This window comes from Pleurodeles waltl, chromosome 8 (genome assembly GCF_031143425.1).
Source record: "Pleurodeles waltl isolate 20211129_DDA chromosome 8, aPleWal1.hap1.20221129, whole genome shotgun sequence".
NCBI classification, from domain to species: domain Eukaryota; kingdom Metazoa; phylum Chordata; class Amphibia; order Caudata; family Salamandridae; genus Pleurodeles; species Pleurodeles waltl.
Genome location: NC_090447.1, coordinates 1,522,794,668 through 1,522,816,022, shown reverse-complemented (window position 1 = coordinate 1,522,816,022; position 21,355 = coordinate 1,522,794,668). Strand labels below are relative to the sequence as shown.

The window sequence follows — 21,355 nt, the reverse complement described above, 5'->3', positions numbered from 1 at the left end:
ATACCCAGTGCATGTATATGGTCTTGGTTCAGCATAGCCAGACTTTTGTCCAATGAGCAAACCATTTGTGATAAAACCTTTACATTTGAGGCATTGAAATGTTTCTTCTTCCGTATGGTTTTGTTTGCCTACCATCAAATGGCTTTTTCTAATAAAAGGCTTGGTAAACATTGTAGATTTGTTGTGTCTTAATATGTATAGATGTCCTTGATTTTTTTCCATATGTGTATTTATATAGAAATCTGTCACATTTAGGGCATTTGTGCACATCCTCCATTATGCATACACTATGTTTAAATAATTACATTCTTGTAAAAAAATTGCAGAGATACTGAGTAAACGCATGTAGCTTCTCCTGTGTCTGTCCAGCTTAGTAATTTCATGTTAGCTAAATTTTACTTACACATATAAATGAAAAATAACTTCTCTACATTGTAAATTCTGAGCACTAGTATTATAACTGCAAAGTTGTGCACTTAACTGAAGTGCACAAGTGTCTTTGCCTTCACAGATTAGGTATATCCTTTCTACTGATAGTCCCAATGTGTATAGGTGCTCAGCTAAGTTAATAGCTTGGAGGTATCACTTCTCTATTCTAGCTGTCTCCTATTTCCTTTGTCATCAGTATAAAGTCAATATTACAGCATCAGTTGGCATTTTTAAAGCACATTTAGTGCTCAGTTATGATCTCTTTTCTTTATGGCACATGTGATTTATTATAAGAAAGCCATTTCTCATATCCTGTACTCTTCTCATATTCAGAGTTTATTTACATGGCAACGCTCTGTGCTAGCCTCTACTGAGGGGATATTCTGATGTATTGTTAGAGTTGGCTTTTATGCAGAAGACAGCAATAAGTAGATTGTTCTGTGGCTAGTGTCCAGTGTATACATTTTCTGTTGTTATCCTGGTTACTTTAGCCTGGGAAGATTTATTACATTCTAGACATTTGTGTGGCCTTTCTCCTTTGTAGGTCACTTCATTAGAGTTCCTTGGACTGTTAATATGTTGTCATATTCATGGGATATTCCTTACTCCTTTGTTGTGATGTAATATGTCACATTCATCAGACACACATCATTCCATTGGTGTCTGCTATCAATTCTGCACAGAAAAAAAGTGGTTTGTGCAAACAGCGCACATCAGTAACAATTGTAGAGCTTCTTTAGTGGAGTAAAGTTTCCGACAACTGTTTCGTACTTTACAGAGGGTTAATGTCTCAAAAATTTAATTGCAATTCTTGGTGTGAGCGATATTCCTTTGACCATTGCTTGTATTCTGAATTTCATTCACTTACGGGACAAAAAAAAAAAAAAAAAAGCATTAGCATTTTATAAGCCAAAAAATACAAATATAAGCATTAAAAAAAACAATCAATTTGTTTGTTTTGCTATATGGAAATGAAGTAACAACAGCCAGGAACGCAACTGTAAGTGATAATCACAGCGCGTTAACTTAGAAATAATATAAACATAATCTAGTGACCACAGTATTTTATTCATATATGAACAAAAACATTTGCAACCTTGTAATGAGGTCCAGAGCACACTGTTGATCAGCCACTACCAATGTTCACAACAAAAATTATAATGGACACTGAGATATCTGTAATCCAATTACCAAACACACATGAAGAAACATAGGTAAAATTGGTTAACATGACTCTGCTGACAACATGGATAAATACAAAAACCTGGATGTGCAATACAATGATTACAGCATGAACTGACACTGACATAAAGACATCTATCATTAAATGGTGATATCCACAGCATGTATTGGGATAAGTAAGAATGCTTCTATGACATTTATTTATTTATTCAGTTATTTGAGGAGCACAGCAATACCAATTATAGTTTTCTGGTACTAAGGGAGAGGAAGCTGCATCCAGGGGTTCATGTTTTATTGAACAAATTGCCAAGGTTTTAGAAGCTTTGTACAAACAAGATTATCAGGCATTAATCAGAAATATAAAGGAAGAGAATTCCACAGTTTGGCAACAGTGACTGAAAGGCACACTGACTTTTCGGGGATTTGCAATGGGAAGACTGAAGAGGAACAAAGAATTCAGGTCAGAGAGTACAAACAAACCAACTCCTTGATGAATGTTTCGGTGTATATTTTTGCAACAGATCGAAGGTCCCATAGGCACAGTTTAAAACTCAAACAGTGATACTTGTGACCTACTTACAGCGTGGATATGCCAAAAACAAAGATACCGGGGCTGTGGTCAACCAGCTTGGCCGAGCGGATGTAACCTGCTCGAGCTCTGCTGCATTCTCTCAACAAAAGCAAAGTAAGTCTCTCGCCGCAAATATGCCCGCTAATGCTTATTGCTGATGTCGGAGCAGTGGGAAACTCTGAAGGATGCTAAAACAATAATGATCGTAACAGCTCCGGGCCAGCACTTTTAAAAACGCTGGTGACCTACACTGCTGCAGAGAAATGGCTGCGACGTGAGTGAACCCGCGGCTGTGACAGTGAACACGAACGTGGCTGACGACCTGCGCTGCGCACTGGCCGACATTAAACCCATTCCCATTCACCAAGGCAAGTGGCAAACGTCTTTTTTAGGAAAAGCTTTATCAAGGACATTTTTATACCAAACTGCAGCACTCTGTCTTTATTGCCTTCTTTAAAATGGCACCCATGCAGGATGGCACGCTCATGGTGGCACAGACTGGTCCACATTGTAATAATACCCCAGCACCGATGCCGAAATTACCCCTCTCTGCCACGGCACAGTGAAACACCACCTAGAAACCTACATTGAAGCAGCATTGGAAACAACATGAACACTACTTAGGTCACTCTAGCGCTTGCAGTTCTGTCCCTATGTACCTCTGAGAGCCTAATGAGACTGGTGGCAATCGGTTACGTGCACTCTGTTTTTCTACTCACCACCACTAAACTCCGTGAAGGAGATGATGAAATCTATTTAGTAGGCTTTAGCAAATTGTAGTAAAGCAGTAGGTGCCAGCTCCCTCCTCGTAAAAGAGCTCCTCCATTTAATCCGATCACAAAAGCTTGACGAAATTGACTGTGAAACAGGCTCGAAGCCTCTAGCTCCTTAGAGCCTCACAAAGGCAGTGAACCAGCAGCCATATGGACAGAATAATTCACTAGCACTACTCTCTGCCTAATGAGTGATAAGGAAATAATGCAGGGACCGTGACCCACCACGTGACCCCTCATGCTCTACTGGGGGCTGCCATTGAGAGTTCCTGCTCACTACCCATATTCTCAAATCCTTAACTGCACGCTACATGCCTCAGAAAAAGCCACAAACTAACAGTGTTGTTATTTTTAATCAACCGAAGCAAGAGACTCACACTATACTGCAGCCAAAGTGAGCGAAATGGCATTAACTAAGGAAGATCTTCTTTCCTCCCTTCAAGAATTTAAAAGAGAATTCAGAGAAGAACTCAAAGCAGACCTCATCACCTCTGGAAATCTTTTGATCCGATCTCAACTCTAAACTCACTAGCCTACAACAAGATGTAAACTCTATTGGAACCCATGCACTTGACTACCAAGGTAAATGCAAGACTCTTGAACAACAAGTGGATCGCCTAGAGGGCTGCTCAGACCAACTTAAGGAACACCGTCAAGCTGCAATACTGAAATGTGAAGACATAGAAAAATCGCTCACAGCAAGATAACATTCGCCTACGAAATCTGGAGGAGGGAGAGGAAAGTCCAGACCTAGAGGTATTCATAGTAGGCCTATTCTCAGAAACTCTGGAAAAGAGCAGCACTAAGATTAAACTTGATCGTGTCCACTGAGTTGGCCCACTGATATAGGGTGAAGGGCAACGACCCAGCAATGTCCCGGCAAAGCTACACTCTTTCAAAGTGAAGGACACAATTTTGCAACCTACGAGAACAATAGAAGAAATATCCATCTAAGGTATGACATGTTCCATGTTCCAGGATATTGCTCCAGCTACTTTAGCCCGACAGCTGCAGTTCCCACCTATCACTGACAAACTATGCCAGGGCCACATCACGTACACATGGACTTATTATTATGGCCCAGCCTTTGAGTACCAAAACAAAACACATCATTCATTAACATAGCAGACGCCACAGCATTGCTTGGGGTGACAATCTCTGAACTGGACACACTCTGAGGACAATTCGGAAGGACCATCCATGAGCCCCAAGACTGGGGCAGAACGCAGACAATCGCTTTTAAAACAACATCCCAGACGACAAGGGATACGCTGGGCCCCAGGTTAATACGGTCACCCATGTTTCTTTTTACTTTATCAGGAGAAAGATTTTCAGAAGAAAAGAACATTTGAATACCAATTTGAACTAAACTGAAGCCTGTCTCATACCTGTACGGTAGGCCCCTATCTGGGAGTATAATCCTGGTCTGTGTACAACCTGCCACTCTTTCACTGAAAGACTACATAATGAATATTGAAACCCCAGAGACCTACCTGTCTGACTTGATCTTCTTTAAATTCTCATTACCTTAATATTGGGTTTACATAGCAAGAATGCTTATATGGTTTACGACCTACGCGCTCGCACTTAAGCGACTTATCCCAGTACTACATGAATGTTAGGGAACCAGGGTTCCCAAATGTTATTGTTTTGTTGTTTACAACTTTTTACTCCATGAGTGGAACTGTATTGCTGTGTTTTGGTGGGGAGGGGGATCCCTCCTCTTTCATTCACCTCTTAAATTTCAAACGACAGGCAGCAAATACGATAAGAAGGGAATAATAATAATGGTGAAAGAGGAATGAATGGGCAGGACATGCATAATAGCCTCAGTTTGTACCCCCTATTCAGCACAAGCTACCTTTCCTCACTCATTCCTCACTCTTTTGGGGGTTTGCAGAGGGGGAAATTATACTAATGGGAGACACTATTCTTATCTGGGATCCAGCACTAGATAGCACCCATCTGCATGCTCTATAGCTGGAAGCTTCACTAAAGCCCCAAAGCAGGACCTCCAATCAATAGGTTTGCTAGATGCTTGATAGATGCTTGGAGGACAACACACTTTTCCACGCAAGACTATACTTTTTTCCCTCAGACGCCCACTTACATATTCAAGACTCGGTTATACATTTATAAGTCAATCATTGCAGCACTCTATTCTGGCAACCAATTTCCCCACAATTGCACTATCAGACCAGACCCTTGTAGAGCTCACACTAGACTGGACAACCCTCACACCTTAGATCCAATGGTGGTGGTAGGGAGCTGGGTTCTATTTGCAGTACCCCGCTGTTAGAAATGGGGTTTCTGGTTGGCTAGGGTATACACCTAAGCCAGGCAGAACCCACCACTCTAGTCAGGGTGAGGGAGTTACACACTCAGATAACCATGTGTGCCAGGTCCCTTAGCACTGCATATGCCAGGTGTAAGTCACCCCTAAGGCAGGGTGCATCCAGGCATATGTGAGAGCCTATAAGCATGAACAGATATGCCCCTGCTATGTCTCAGTTGATTCAGAGACATAGTAAGTGTACAGGGAAGCCAATATTAATGCAAGTGATCGACACTGGTCATTACGGGTTCCCCAGCTACATGATGGCTCCTCTGAATCCTGGGATGTTTGGTATCAAACATCTCAGAATAATAAACCCACACTGATTCCAGTGTTGGATTTATTAATAAAACCCTGAAAACCTACCAACTCCTAGCTTGGACACTAACAGGTCAAAACCAGTGCAGCCACCTTAGACAGAGTTCTGTCCCCCTGAGATGAGAGTCAACGCTCTTGAGGGCTAAGAACAAAGACATGCTTTGGGCGGAGGTGCTAGCACCTCGTCCAGGCAGGAAGGACATTCCAAGGTCGGGAGCTTCAAAGGCCTTGCTGCCTTTGTAATGCGACACATGCCTCTCCAAATGGTAGAGGAGGCTAACCCCCAGTTCCTGACCCCACTTTTTGGTGGCAGGACTGGCAGGAAAATTAGGCAGATTGAGAGATGTGCCCACTTCATGCCAGTCCCACCCCTACGGTGGATGAGCTGAAGTGGACACTACCTAAATTTCTCCATCTTGTGTGGAAGGAATTTAGGCCACTAGGGTTATGCCCACTTCCCAACGGAAGTGGTCATAATGAGGGTGTAGTCACCCTAAAGGCGAGTAGCCCAGTGGCTACCACCTGGCACTCCCTGTAACACCCCTAAATTCAGCATTTAGGAGGCACTTCTGAACCCTAGAAGGCAGATTCCTGATGTCCTAAGAAGAGCTTGACACTAAAGAGTCGCATCAGCAAAGAAGACTGCAGACACCAACTGCCTTGGCCCCAGCCCTATGGGCCTGTCTGCAGCCCTCAATGATCCTGCACAAAAGACGACTAGTCCTGCAACCCAACGACCTCTAAAGCTTTGGAAGGACTGCCTGCCTTCGACAAAGATCAAGATCTCCCAAGAACAGCAGACCTGTTCAAGAAGAGACCAACTTTAAAAGAAAAAGAACTCTGCCCTGAGGAACTGCGAAACTGCCTCCGGGCTCACCTCTGCATCAGATGCCCATGGGCCGAGTCCAAGTGGCCCACCAGTCCTGTGAAGGTTCCCCTAGCAAGCCTGAGCCCATGTCCAGTGTGGGCTGACCCCTGCCGGTCTCTGCCTCGAAGCCTGCTGCCTCAAACCGAAGACTCCCCCTGACTGCGACCTACCCAGTAAGCTGTTCCGGACGCCAAAGCACACCCCTGCACCTGAAACCCCAGAGGAGCTGGACCGATGGTGCTCCCAAGTCCCCTAGCATCAGAACTTACCTGGGCAGCTGTGGGTTTTCTTCATTCAGCCTCCTGGCCCAAGGCTTCAGTCTTTCTCTAAAACTCATCTCGCCCATTGATTAACATTGGGCGTCCGATGCTGTTTTGGCACTCTACACCCAGCTGCCCCCATGCCGCTGAGGGTGTAGTTTTGGTGCTGCCTTGTGGCCCACCTTGTGCTTACCTTAACCCCAGGAGATCGACCCCTGACACTGGTTTACTCACCTGTAAGCAGCACATCTACGTTCACCCACAGTTGCCATTGGTTAACATTGGCCAGCCAACCCCAAATTTGACCTCTGCACCCAGCCACCCATGTGCCGCTGTGGGTGCACTCTTGGTACTGATTTGAACCTTGCCTGGTGTTGACCTGAAACCCCGAATACTGGATTTGTAAGTCGTGTACTAACCTACAAAACTGCATTCTTGTTTTCCTGCTATAGGTTAACATTGAGAACTCTAAAAATTGCGAGTCGACTTTTGAAACTGCAAAGTATTTATCATCTAAAAAGTACCTTATAACAAAGTTATTTGGTTCAAAGCATATATAAGAGCAAACGTTATTTTTCTAAACTGGTCTCAGATTTATTCATTGAGTGTGTGTCACATTTATTGCCTCTGAGTACAACAAACGTTGAACACAACTCCATGATAAACCTAATTCCTCGCCCACACTACCACAAATAGAGCATTAGACCAAGTTACTTTTGCCTCTTCAAACCAATTGGGGATCCAATGGACTCTCTGCATAGTGTACTTCATTTTAGTGAACTATATAGCGAACCAGCTTCCTTCACTGGTTTTTCCCCTGTTCTCTTACTAGGGACAACCTCTTTCAAAACGAGATACGTAAAACCATTCGAGATTTTTTCCAACTGAACGACCCTCGAGTCACCTGTCCGCTACATGGGATGCCTTTAAAGCAGTCATTAGAGGGAAATGTAGCTCCCTGTCATCTGCTTTAATAAAAAACAAAAACTCAAGATAGGCTCACTCTTGAAACGGAACTCCAAACAGCAGGAAGGGCACAGACTGTCCGCCCTTGCACTCCAAAGGAAGGTCACAGCCCGCAGAGGGAAACTGAGGCCCTCATTATGTCCCTGGCGGTCTTCGACCACCAGGGTTAATGTTGCGGTAGTACCGCCAACAGGTTGGCGGTACATACAGCCACATCATGAGATTCATCCACACAGCCCTCTACCCCCCATACAAGCACACAGACACGCACCATGCATACACCCATTAACTTACACTCTTCCATACAAGCATTCATAGACACACACGCATACAAGCATTCATTCACGTATTCTTCCAGACGTACACACACAACACGCCCCCCGCCCTTCGACCCCCCCTCCCGGATGATCACCTTACTGGCTCTGGGGAGGTCGTCCCGCAGGGAATGGAAAGGGGCGCTGCTACCACCAGCACCGCCCCGCCAGCTGAACACTGCCAGGACGTATCACAGGTCAAAGCGTCTACACATTTAGCACGGGAAACGTCCTAAACAACCCATCGTCAACAACGCAGATGTTTCCCATGCAAGTAGAACAATGCTTGCCTGAGCAACGGCAGAGAGCAGTCTAGCGGATCGGGAGAGGACGCAGTGAGGTAAGTGGTGCTAGGGCAGGGTTTGGGGAGGTAGTTTTTAGGGGCGGTGGAGTAGTTTTTTTTTTTAGGGGAGGGGTGGGGAGTTGGGTAGGTTTCTTTTTTAGGGCTTAGGGTGGGTGGCGAGTAGGGGAAGTTTATTTTTTAGGGGTGGGGGAAGTTTTAAGGAAGTGTAGGAGAATGGAGGAGGGAAGGAAGGAAGGAACGGAAGAGGCAGCGGTGAGATAGGTGTGGCTGAGTTTTGGGGGGTAGTTTTTAGCAGTGGGGTGGATTTAGGACTTAGGGTGGGGGGTTGGGGAAGTTTATTTGTTAGGGGTGGGAGTGTAGGGGGTCAGGGTAGATTATTCTTTAGGGCTTAGCTTGGGGGGTCAGGGTAGTTTCTTAGGGGTGGGGGAGGTTTTAGTGCTCAGGGCGGGTGGGGGGTGTCGAGGTAGTTTATTGTTTTAGGGGCGGGAATTTGTTTTTAGGGCTTAGTGTGTGTGAGGGGGGTCAGGGTAGTTTAGTTATTAGGGGTGGGAGAAGTTTTTAGAGCTCAGAGTGGGTGGGGGGTGTTGAGGTAGTTTAGGTTTTAGGGGCAAAGGTGGGGGGATTGGCGGTAGTTTTGTTTTACGGTTTAGGGTGGGTGGGTCAGGGTAGTTTAGCTATAGGGGAGGGAAGATTTTATGGCTCAGGGTGGGTAGTGGGTGTTTGGGTAGTTCACTTATTAGTGGTGGGGGTTTGGGTACTTTTTTAGGTTAAGGGGGGGTGGTTCTATGACACAATCATGCATGCCGTTTCCACATATGCCTTTACTAAGCATGCTTTTACAATGAAATTCGTGGTAAAGGCATGTGTTGAAAATACGCGGTTGTGGTTCCGACTGCGTTGTTAAGGAATGCATGGTTCCGGAACGCGTGGTTGTCATACAACAATTTAGCACAACTAAGGGTTAAACATGAGAAAGAGTATGTCAGCTACATATATAGAGAGACAAGAGATTTAGCTAATACCTTCTGTGATTTCTACAAACTCCTTTACAAGTCTGAGACACCAAGGGAAGAGGCACAGCTAGACTATTTGAAGCGGGTCGATTTACCCACAGTGACACCGGATCAGAATGAGGAACTGGGTTGTCTGATCAGAGACGACGAGGTCCAAACTGCAATTAGTGCCCTTAAATTACACAAATCACCAGGACCCAATGGGTTTACAGCCCAATTCTATAAAACCTTCAGCTCAGATTTAATACCCCACCTCACACTTCTATTCAATCACATGACTACCACTCGAATGTTGCCCCCTCAATGAGTGAAGCTTTAATCTCGATCATACTGAAACTAGGGAAGGACCCGCACTACTGCACTTCCTATAGGCCTATAGCCTAACTCAATCTATACTAAAATCCTAGCTACCAGCTTGGAAACAATTATTGATCCATCCCGAACAATCAGGTTTTATTCAAGGGAGACAGACATATGATAACTTAAGGATGGTGCACCTAGGGGTGTGGAATTTAATAAAATATCTTCTTGTCCATGGGGCAGGTTGTCTCTTAAATCTACTTGTCTGGTAAAACAAAACCTACTTGTTCCTTTGGTGCCATGTAGTATGCTGACAAATTATGGCAGCAATCTCATTAAGTAAGAACTCTGATAATAGCTGTAGAAGGCTGGCCCAATGTGTGGTGGACACCTATGGTGTTACACCTTATACTGGGTCCAGGCAGCCTTTATTAGATAGCATTACAGTGTCTATGTAGCCAGGGCTTTCTAATGGTAGCTGTGGTAAGCAGCCAAGACTTATCTAGAAGGAGTGTGAAGCACCTGCAATTCCACTGTAGTCACCCAGTAATTTATCACACATGAAAGGAACCACACAGTGTGGCAAAAGAATAAGTTACTTGCCTTCGGTAACGCTTTTTCTGGTGGATACATTAACTACCTGTGGATTCCTCACCTAAAGAATTCTCCCCTCGCACCAGCCTCGACGGAAATTTCTTCTAGCTCTGCACGTCGACGATGACGTCACAATTGCCCGACTCCACGCGACGCCGTATGACGTCATCTAGGCAATAAGAAGCCCTAGTCAACGTGCAGATGTCAGTTATCACCATTTTTTACGTGCCAAAGAGGCGAACAGGTGAACAGTGACCCTAAAGAGAACATAATCACATGAAATGGAATGAAATCACAACATTTATTACAATAAAGATAAAGATAAATATAAAGCCAGGTAACCGCAATCATTGCTCTATATGAAAGGAAAATATGTCAAGACCAAACATGTGTTCCTTGAACTATCTAAATTGGTGAATGAAATGTATATATATACATGCTTCAACCATATACAAAATTCAGGTATATACATATATACAAAACAAACGATGCTCACCCATGGATTTCATGGTATGACAAGTCAGGCAACGGGGAGGCGGGCGGGACCGTGAGGAATCCACAGGTAGTTAATGTATCCACCAGAAAAAGCGTTACCGAAGGTAAGTAACTTATTCTTCTGATGGATATTCTTCCTCACCTAAAGAATAGAGTCCCAAAGCAGTACAACCTCCAGAGGTGGGTGCCCGGAAGGTCAAACCAAGAAATCCTGCAGCACCGAGCGAGCAAAATGGCCATCCCTCCTAACCTCAGAATCCAAACAGTAAAGTTTAACAAAAGTATGGAGGGACATCCAAGTCGCCGCCCTGCAGATGTCAGCCACAGGAACACCCCTAGCCAAAGCTGAAGAAGCAGTCTTAGCTCTAGTGGAATGGGCACGAAGCCCCACAGGTGGTTCTTTCTTCGCCAAAGAATAACAAATTTTAATACATAGAATGAGCCACCTGGATAGTGTTCTCTTGTGGACAGCTCTACCTTTCCTCTTCCCCACGTATCCAACGAAGAGCTGATCATCTTGCCTGAACTCCCTTGTCCTGTCGACATAGAAGCTCAGCGCTCTTCGTGGATCCAGCCGGTGGAGCCTCTCTTCCTTCTTGGATGGATGAGGTGGAGGGTAAAAGGAAGAGAGAGTAATAGACTGCCCCAAGTGAAAGGGTGTAACAACCTTCGGGAGGAAAGCCGCCTTGGTCCTTAACACCACTTTGTCTCTATAGAAAGAAAGGTATGGGGGCTCTACACTAAGAGCCTGAAGCTCACTGACCCTTCTGGCCGATGTTATGGCCACCAGGAAAACAGTCTTGAGAACTAGCAACCGCAAAGAGCAAGAATGCATCGGGTCAAAAGGGGACCCCATTAAAAATGTTAACACCAAATTAAGGTCCCACTGAGGCATAACAAATGGTGATGGTGGAAATTTGTTAGTAAGCCCCTTAACAAACCTTAAAACAATAGGAGACTTAAACAAGGAAGGCTGATCAGGAAGGCACAGAAAAGCCGACAGTGCAGCTAAATAACCCTTGACTGTGGCAACCACACAACCTTTCTGCGCCAGGAAAAGAGCAAATGACAATATGTCAGACAAACAAGCCTTTAAGGGATCAATTCTGTTCTCTCCACACCAGCTTACAAATTTAGCCCAACGACTTGCATAGATCGACTTGGTGGAGTGTCGCCTGGCCGATAAAATAACATCCACCACTTCTGGTGGGAGAGAAAAAGCACTCAGATTGCCCCGTTCAATCTCCAGACATGAAGGTGCAGGTTCTGGAGGTGGGGGTGTAGAATCTGCCCCTGCGACAGAGAGGAGGTCCACCCTGTAAGGGAGACGGAGCGGAGGGCACTAAGAGAGTTGGAGAAGGTCTGAATACCACACCCTTCTTGGCCAATCCAGAGCTATTAAGATAACCTGGGCTCGGTCTTGGCGGATCTTCCTCAGAACTCGAGGAATCAAGGGTATGGGAGGAAACACGTAAAGCAACTGACCCTTCCAGGACATCTGAAACGCGTCCCCCAAAGCTCCTTGCACCGGATACTGGAGGCTGCAAAATAGCGGGCACTGCACATTCTCCTGAGTTGCAAACAGATCTATCTGTGGATATCCTCACATCTGGAAGATGTACAGAACCAGATCTGGATGAAGACGCCACTCGTGGTTGACCGAGTTGTGTCGACTGAGAACGTCCGCACGCACGTTCAGAGCCCCAGCCAAATGATGTGCTACCAAGCAGATCTTGTGATCCTGAAGCCAGGACCAGAGTCGAAGAGCTTCTCTGCAGAGAAGATACGATCCCACTCCTCCCTGCTTGTTTATATACCACATCGCAGTAGTATTGTCCGTTAGGATCTGGACTGACTGACCGCGAATGGAAGGGAGGAAGGCCTTGAGAGCCAGATGTACTGCCCGCAATTCCAAAAGATTGATGTGAAATCTCTGTTCCACTGGAGACCAAAGGCCTTTGACCTCCAGGTCCCCCAGATGATCTCCCCACCCTAGAGTGGAAGCATCCGTTACCACTGTGGCCATTGGTGGTGGTAGCGAGAACGGCCTTCCTTGTGACGGGTTGTCGACCACTGCCCACCAATGAAGATCCACTGCAGTGTCTCTGGAGATCTTTATCGATTCCTTGAGATCTCCTTTGTGCTGAAACCACTGCCTGCGGACGCACCACTGAAGAGCCCTCATGTGCCAGCTTGCATGAGTGACCAGCAGTATGCAAGAAGCAAACAGACCGAGCAGACGAAGGACCTTGAGGACTGGAACTACCGCTCCCATTTCGAGACATTGGAATCAACGCCTGGATGTTCTGAACCCGCTGGGGCGGAGGAAAGGCCCGATTCAATGTTGTGTCCAATACTGCCCCTATGAACAGGAGGCGTTGAGAGGGCTCCAGGTGAGATTTGGGCACATTGATTGAAAAACCCAGGTCGTACAACAATTGAGTTGTTGACTGGAGATGACGCCGCACAAGCTCCGGAGTCTTGGCTTTGATCAACCAATCGTCCAGATAGGGAAACACCGCTATCTCCCTTCTTCTGAGCTCTGCCGCTACCACCGCCATCACCTTTGTGAAGACTCGAGGTGCCGAAGTAAGACCAAAAGGGAGGACCGCAAACTGATAATGCTGCAATCCCACCACAAACCGGAGATACTTCCTGTGCGATTTGAGGATCGGAATATGGAAATATGCGTCCTGCAAATCGTCAGACACCATCCAATCTCCTTCGTTCAATGCCAAAAGAACCTGTGAAAGGGTCAGCATTTTGAACTTTTCCTGCCTGAGGAACCAATTCAAAATCCTCAAGTCCAGAATTGGTCTTAACCGACCATCCTTTTTGGGGATCAGGAAGTACCTTGAATAACAGCCCTGATCCCTCTCCTGCTCGGGAACCAACTCCACTGCGCCTTTTGCCAATAGGGATAACACCTCCTGTTGTAGTAACAGAAGATGGTCTTCCGAACAGAAGGATGGGCGGGGAGGGAAGGGAGGAGGGAACTCCCGAAAGGGAAGAGCATACCCCCTCTTCACAATGTCGATGACCCAAGAGTCTGTTGTTATAAACTCCCACATTGCAAGAAAATGAGCAAGTCTCCCCCCTACCGGAGACAAGTGGACAGGGAGTGGTGGAGGACTAAGGTTGCTTTCCCTGCTGCACCCCTCCTGAGGAAGAGGAAGAGGCAGAGTGCTGCTGGGTGGCTCCTCTTGTACGGACTCTGCCCCTGCCCCTGAAGGATCTGTGTGGCAGGGAGCTTGCAGTTTGTTGTGGTCCTTGAAATCTGCCACGAAAGGAGGAGCCACGTCCAAAACACCTAAACCTACTATAAGATATAAAGGAGGAGGAGGCAGCTGATTGAAGTCCTAGCGATCTCGCTGTGGCTCTGCTCTCTTTAAATCGTTCTAGAGCAGAATCTGCCTTCGTTCCAAAGAGTTTTTCGCCATCAAATGGCAGATCAAGGAGAGTCGCCTGCACATCCGTTGAAAAGCCAGACGAACGTAGCCAAGATTGTCGTCTGGAAACTATGGACGTGCCCATAGCTCTTGGCACTGAGTCCGAAGTGTCCAACCCAGACTGGATCACCTGGGTCGCCGCCACCTGAGCGTTCATCAGCAATTGTAACACTTCCTGTGACAAGTTCGGATGGCCTTTTGCTTCCTCCATAAGGGCATGAATATAACGTCCCAATATGCAGGTTGCGTTGGTTGACTTTAAGGCCATACTACATGAAGAAAAGGCCTTTTTGGCAGAATGGTCCATTTTCTTCGATTCCCTGTCCGCAGGAGTTCCGGCAAACAAGCCAGGAGAGGACCTGGAAGAACAGGAGGCCTGAACTACCAAGCTCTCCGGTGTCGGATGCCTGGAGAGGAAGACAGGGTCACCTGGTGCCGTCCGATAGAGTTGATAGCGTCGTGCTACCGCCCTGTTGACAGCTGCCGAAGACACAGGTTTCTTCCAAATGTCTATGATAGGATCTAGAAGAGCGTCATTAAAAGGCAAGAGAGGCTCTGCTGTCACAGAAGTTGGATGTAACACCTCTGTCAAAAGGTTCCTCTTCACCTCCGCAGCCCGAAGAGGAAGATCTAAGAAGGCTCCAAGATCTCGCCCTCTTCCAAGTGTTGTCTGCTGTATTCTTCCTCCTCCAGAAGGCGCAAAGCCAGACGTCTAGATCTAAGTCTAGATTCGAGACCTGGCGTTGATAAGGCGTCAGCCGACGCCGAAGATCTTCGACGGCGCCGAAACTCAGATCCATCCGACGCCGGACCCACCGGCTCCACAGGAACCTTGACTGTGGATTGGATCTGAGGCGAATCCATCAGTGCCGTAGCAGGTGTAACTGGTCTCCTAGGCGACATCAAGGACATCGGCGCCGCTTCAGCTGCCACAGACAAAAATGGCGTGAAAGGAGTCGACTTATAAGACGCCGGGACACCCAAATTAAAGGCCAAAGGGCCCGACGGACCTGCTTGTCCTCCACCCGGCACCAATGTGGAATTTTTTTTTAACATGGCATTCAAAAAAGCCGCAGGATCCGTACCCGGCGCCGGGAAAGCCGGGTATTGGTGCTGCACCGGCGCCGGCATAGACGCTGTAGATGGGCCAGGCAACTCCTGGCTATGAGAACCCTCCGGCCTCTGAAGAGGCTCTACCTCAAAAACCGACCCAGGTGAAGTCGGAGTCGTAGGAGGTGGAGGGGTGACGGTCGGGCTAATCTCCCACGTCGGACGGCGCCGAGAGTCACCATGGCGATGATGAGCCCTCGAGGATCTTGAAGAGGACTCTCTGCGATGATGCCTCTCCTTCTTTTTCTTGGAACGGGCCAAGAACAATAATGCCTCTCTTTCCTTGAGTGCCTTCGGGGTCATGCGCTGGCAGGAGCCGCATGACTCTACCTCATGGTCGGAGCTAAGGCACCAGAGGCAATTCTCATGGGGATCGGTAACCAACATTCGACCCCCGCACTGGTTACAAGGCTTAAAACAGGATTTCCTTGGTTGCGACATTGTAACCGTCGATACGCAACTGTAGCTCCCTGTGAGCCTCGAAGAAAAACAGTTACTCGGAGGCACGGAAAAAAGGGAACTGACGTCTGCACGTCGACCAGGGCTTTTTATTGCCTAGAGGACGTCATACGGCGTCGCGAGGAGACGGGCGATTGTGACATCATCGTCGACGTGCAGAGCTAGAAGAAATTTCCGTCGAGGCTGGCGCGAGGGGGGAGAATTCTTTAGGTGAGGAATCCACAGGTAGGTGTATCCATCAGAAATAAAGGTACTTTATTACAGGAACACCAAACTAGATTACTGTAGGTAAACCCCCTTCTGGAGGTAAGTACACACAAAATATACACAGATAAGTATTAGAAAATAGCATCAAATAGCAAGGGCGCTATTGGGGGGGGGAACCATCTACTGAAAAAGTGGAATGCAAGAATGGGCCCCCGACCAGAGGATATGAAGTAGTTAGCTAAAGGCTGGGAAAAAGTGGAACCCCAAGAGGTGAGTACCTAGATGACCCCCAGCAACCAGGAGAGCAGAGGTAAGTTACCTGGTCATCCCATAGGCTAACATGGGGATTTGTACATGGAATACTGCAAGAACAGGACCAGGCCTGAGGAACCCAATGGTGGATTCTGGATGAAGAGGACCTGCAAAAGAAGGGGGACAGAGTCCAGTCCATGCAGGAGTGTCCTGGTAGGGCAGGAGGCAATGCCCACCCTTCTGTGGGTGAATATCCGGGTCGATAGTCCAGCTGTGAAGTTCAGGAGCTGCAGAGGAGTCTCTGAAGTCACCTAAGAGCTGTCCCTCAACAGTCGCCGGATTGCATATGGGTAGGTGGTCAGGAGGCCCACCAACAAGCACAAGCAAATGCAACTGGAGTTGTTAGAGATTTGCAGAGCTGAAGAGGACCAGCAAGGTCCTGGAGACTCAACCCTTGGAGGGGAGTCCGGGCTGACCCTCAGAAGACAGGAGAGCCAGCAGAAGCAGTCGGAGTCCCCACGAGCAACCCACTGGCAGCAGGCACAGTAAGTCGCAGTGAGGCCCAGACAGCACACATGAAAAGGAGTCCCAAGTTGCTGGAGCAGCAGAGAGGAGACTGCTCTTGCAGAGGTATAGTGCTGGGGGTCGGGGCTACTTGGAGCCTGAAGAGCAGGAGTCAACAAGCCTTGGTTGCTGCAACAGTCGTAGTGCACAAGGGTTCTGTCTTGGAGGAAGAAGCAAGGAGTCACCGTCTTTCAAGTTGGACAGAAGGCAGAGAGGACCCAGGGAATCCCTCAGAACTACCACCTGTGTTGGAGACTCTTCCAGAGGACAAGAGGATCCCAGCAGCTGGACGTTGTTTCCTGAGGTGCCTGCGGACGCAGGGGGTGACTCATTCACTCCAAGGGGGATTCATGCACGCTGAATCTGGGGACCTACCCTCAAGGGAGTCCCTAAATAGCCCAAAAAGAAGCTTGGTTACTTTGCAAGGTGACCACCTATCAAAGGGGGGGGGGGGGGGGGGCACTGACTTCATCTGCCTAACCTGACCAGTCGGATGCTCACAGGGGCCTCTGTCCATCTTCTTTGCAAGATGGCAGAATCAAGTGGCCACCTGGAGGAGCTCTGGGCACCACCCCTTGGGTGGTGGTGGACACGGGAGTGGTCACAACCCTTTCCATTGTGCAGTTTCACACCATAGCAGGAACCGGGGGGGGGGGGTCCATGGACTGGAGCAAACCAGATTATGCAAGCAGGGCATCAAATGTGTCCTTCAAAGGAACCCAGTGGCGTGGGGAGGCTACTCCTCCTCAGCCTTGTAATATCTATTTCCAAAGGAGAAGAGTTTGCACCCCCTCTCCCACAGGAAATCCTTTGTTGTGCCTTCCCCTGCTTGAGCTGCTCTTCCACAAGGAGCATATTGGCATACAAGTAGCTTTGTTCAGTGCCAGGAACCACTATAGCAATCAGTGGCATAACAAAACTGGAGGGTGCCCCCCCTGAAAAGAACATGGAGGCTCTAGACTCACTCAGGTCAAGTGCTGTGCTGAGGGGGCCCCCTGCAGGCGGGCTGTTGGGCCTTTGTTACGCCACTGGTCCAAAAACGTGTTTTTCTTTTTGTTGGTGTTTGTTACAGTGGTGAGCCTGGTAGCTCCCACAATGATAAAGTGTTACAAAAGCCATGTCAAAACAAGGCACGCATTGACGAAACCAAAAGACTCACAACTTATTTTTTTGATCGATTGGCTTTGCCAGTGCTTGTTTATTTTCATGCTTCCCATATTCTTGTTGAAAATGGTTACACTGATTTTCGATAAGGAATATTTTTTGGAAATACTAGCATGCATCAACACATTTTACAAAATGACGCTTCAAAGAAATAGCATCTAAAATTTCATAGTATCGAAAAGGTTTTTTTCCCTACTTCCATTTTTTCTGAACACTATTTTGAAAGCAAAGAATCCTCACTCTTGCTTACAAGCTTCTGCAAGCATTTGCATCTAATCAGAGAGCATTCTGGGAGCATTATAGTTAGCCTAATATTGTTAAACGTTTGTGTTACACTTTTTTGTTTTTCTGGACCTTAAAACGTTTATTTACAACACTCACCCTAATAATAAAGGCTTTTAATTAATGAACCATAAATACAAGTTTGAACAGCATTAACATATGGACACACATATTACCTCAACTGCAGACAGTTCCCTTCTCTATAAACTGTCAGCCAAAGGGTTTGTGCTGCAGGGGGTTGTCCCTACATACCCCAAGGACAAAATAAACATGAAAACTTGTTGCCCTTGACCCCATACAATATGTCCAGACGCCCATAGGAATTCCACATACCTGCACCTGGTCAAAAGGGCCACCAAAATACATATCCCGGCAATTCATCTGGTATTAAACACCTAAAAAGACTTTGACCGAGAAGACTAGACATTTCTCTTCTTCACTCTCTGTAAATTTGGCATTAGCAAACGTTTCATAGCCACAGTCCAGACGAACTATGCAAATCCACTATCACAGGTGATGGTCAACGGGGTAGACTCACAATTCTTTAAGCAAGAATATGGCACAGGTCACGGGTGTCCGCTTTCACCACTCTCATTTGCGCTATCATTTGCTTTGAATGTAGAACCCCTCACAGCCAAAATCAGGGCCAGGGCTTACCCCCACGATCTGAGGGATTTCCTTCGGCTCTGTAGATCCCAAAATATGCTACTTGCAGATGACGTATTTCTCTTTCTCACCTCCCCTTCAACATCCGTAACAGCTCTACCGCAGGAATTAGCTCGCTACAAAACAGTGGCAGGTTATCGCATTAATATCTACCAATGTTTTGTTGTACGCCTGACCCTGCCCAGGCCAGAGATGGATGCACTGGTGGGCTTAACTCCCTTCCAGTGGCCAAGAAAGATTTAGTATATTTAGGGATTAACCCGTTCTGCGCCCAGGACGTAAGGGTTACATCCTGAGGCACAGTGCTGCTGTGCCCAGGACGTAACCATTACGTCCTGGGCACGCAGCCCAGAGGGAGCACTAGCGCTCCCTCTGTGGGGTTTCCCCCCACCCACCCAAGTAAGGGATGGAAGGGGAAGCCCTTCCCCTTCCACCCCCCTCTCCCCCCAGTGACGTCAGCGCGCGAGTGCGTGCTGACAATCACAGAGCCTCCCCCATCGCGATTGAAGCTCAGCTTCCAGCGCGATCAGAAGAGAAATGCTTTGCATTTCTCTTCTGATCACGTGGGGGAAGCGGAGAGAGGCTTCAAGGGGAAGGAAATGTAGTCTCTCTCAGCGTTTTGGCAGCCGGATTGAAAGCAATCGGCTGTCAAAACGCCCACTAGACACCAGGGATGTATTTTTTAAAAAGGAAATGGACATATTAATAGGCCGATCTGCCCCCAGGGGGGGCAGAAACCTCTAGGCACCAGGGATAATTTTTTTGTTTTTTGTTTAGTTTTTTGTTTTAGGTGTGGGGAGCGACCCCTTAGGCAAGGGACACCAGACCCAGCCAACCATCACAGAACCTACAGCCCCAGCCATCACCCTCAACGCCTGGACTCACATCAGCACGGAAGAGACCAAAGCTACCATAAACTCCATCCACTCCGGTGCCCCCTCAGACCCCTGCCCACACTTCATCTTCAACAAAGCCGATGACATCATCGCCCCGCATCTCCAGACCATCATCAACAGCTCGTTTGCTGCTGCCACCTTCCCCGAGAGCTGGAAACACGCAGAAGTCAACGCCCTACTGAAGAAACCTACGGCAGACCCCAGCGACCTGAAGAACTTCCGCCCCATCTCGCTCCTCCCCTTCCCTGCCAAAGTCATAGAGAAGACCGTCAACAAACAACTTACCAACTTCCTTGAAGACAACAACCTACTCGACCCCTCTCAGTCCGGATTCCGAGCCAATCACAGCACAGAAACCGCCCTCATCTCAGTCACAAATGACATCAAAACTCTGATGGACAACAGAGAAACAGTCGCCCTCATCCTCCTCGACCTCTCGGCTGCCTTCGACACCGTCTGCCACCGAAAACTAATATCCCGCCTCCGCTCCACCGGTATCCAAGGACAGGCCCTGGACTGGATCTCCTCCTTCCTCTCCAACCGCTCCCAAAGAGTCTACCTCCCACTGTTCCGCTCAGACCCCACCGAGATCATCTGCGGCATCCCTCAAGGCTCCTCGCTCAGCCAGACTCTCTTCAATATCTACATGAGCCCCCTTGCCGACATCGTACGCAAACACAACATCAACATCACCTCCTACGCCGACGACACTCAGCTGATACTTTCCCTCACCAAGGACCCCACCAGCGCCAAGACCAACCTGCAAGATGGAATGAAAGACGTTGCAGAATGGATGAAACTCAGCCGTCTGAAACTGAACTCAGACAAAACGGAAGTCCTCATCCTAGGAAACACCCCGTCCGCCTGGGACGACTCCTGGTGGCCCACGGCCCTTGGCATCGCACCAACCCCCTCAGACCACGCATGCAACCTCGGATTCATCCTGGACCCTCTTCTCACCATGACCAAACAAGTCAACGCCGTATCATCCTCCTGCTTCCTCACCCTCCGCATGCTCCGAAAGATCTTCCGTTGGATCCCCGCCAACACCAGAAAGACTGTGACCCATGCCCTCGTCACGAGCCGCCTGGACTACGGTAACACCCTATATGCAGGAACCACCGCTAAACTCCAGAAACGTCTGCAGCGAATACAAAACTCCTCCGCCCGCCTCGTCCTCGACATACCCCGCAACAGCCACATCTCCGCCCACCTGAGACACCTGCACTGGCTTCCCATCAACAAAAGGATCACCTTCCGGCTCCTCACCCACGCACACAAAGCCCTCCACAACAAGGGTCCTGAATACCTCAACCGTCGCCTCAGATTCTACACGCCCACCCGTCAACTTCGCTCCGCCAACCTCACACTCGCCGTCATCCCTCGCATCCCCCGCACCATGGCAGGTGGGCAATCCTTCTCCTACCTGGCGGCCAAGACATGGAATTCCCTCCGCACCAACCTCAGGACCACCCAGGACCACCTCGCATTCAGGAGGCAATCAAGACCTGGCTCTTCGAGCAGCAGTAACCCCCTCCCCCTAGCACCTTGAGACCCTCACGGGTGAGTAGCGTGCTTTATAAA

The 21,355-nt window shown here is 47.9% G+C and overlaps 1 pseudogene; it reads right to left on the bottom strand.

The window, feature by feature from the left end:
* Window positions 1–21,355, bottom strand: part of LOC138248892 (zinc finger protein 585A-like) — a 230,805-nt pseudogene that overhangs the window by 10,975 nt on the left and 198,475 nt on the right.